The sequence below is a fragment of the Gekko japonicus genome, unplaced genomic scaffold (genome assembly GCF_001447785.1).
Source record: "Gekko japonicus isolate JY-2015 unplaced genomic scaffold, Gekko_japonicus_V1.1 scaffold1630, whole genome shotgun sequence".
Taxonomy (NCBI): domain Eukaryota; kingdom Metazoa; phylum Chordata; class Lepidosauria; order Squamata; family Gekkonidae; genus Gekko; species Gekko japonicus.
Genome location: NW_015174889.1, coordinates 429,384 through 430,270, shown reverse-complemented (window position 1 = coordinate 430,270; position 887 = coordinate 429,384). Strand labels below are relative to the sequence as shown.

The following is an 887-nucleotide window of genomic DNA, read 5'->3' as shown; positions in this document are numbered from 1 at the left end:
GTCACAAGCTCTGCTAGGTTTGGCTGTTTGGAGTCCCCTCCACCCTGGTCTGTCACCAAAGCTTCCATGATTTCTCAGTAGCAATGTGCATTTCTCGCTTGGAGAGGGCATTTTTCACTTCACAGTTATGTCCATTTATAGTGTGGTACTTCTGAACAACAGTTTTGTCAACTGTATCATGGTCATCGAATGTCACAAAAGCAAACCCTCTTTTCTTTCCACTCTGCCTGTCTCCCATTACTTCTACAGCTCTGATCTTGCCCTATTTGCCAAAATATTCTCTTCAATGATGTTCTTCTGTGTCTTATTTAATTCCCCCTACAAATATTTTCTTCACTGTTAAGTGGGCACCGGGTTTCACAGAAGCTTCTCTGGAAACAGCTCTCTTTGGTTATGCACATTCCTCCACCTTGTGGGGTCGAGCTGCCATTGCAAGAATAGGTCCATGTGGGGTCGAGCTCCATGCAAGAATAGGTCACAAAACCAAACCCACGGGAGTGTGCCCCATGTTTCAAAGTGTCCCCTTAAACTATCATCAGTAGTTTCAAAGCTGAGGCCACCAATAAACAGTTTCTTCAACAGTTCTGGTTCCTTAGGATTCTGGCCCTGTGAAGATTTTCTCATTCGTCATCCAAAAGGGACAAGTCAGTCTGAGACCAGGTGCCTAGAGAAGGCTAGGACAGTATAGTCAGATGTGTTAGGATTTATTATTCTACTGATTTACCTGTCTTTACTGTGTTCACTTTTCCTACATGTTTTTGAACTACAGTTGTGATTGTAAGCCGCTCTGAGACTCCGAGCGAAGGGTGGGGTGTCAGCTATGCTGCCATGATGTTTATGGGCAAGAGAGCATCTGCTTGACCCGTGTGCCAACTGCTGCGGCATTC

General features: G+C 45.1%; 1 pseudogene; it reads right to left on the bottom strand.

The window, feature by feature from the left end:
• Positions 1-52: 52 nt before the first annotated feature.
• On the bottom strand, positions 53-624 carry LOC107121916 (annotated as a pseudogene).
• Positions 625-887: the final 263 nt, after the last annotated feature.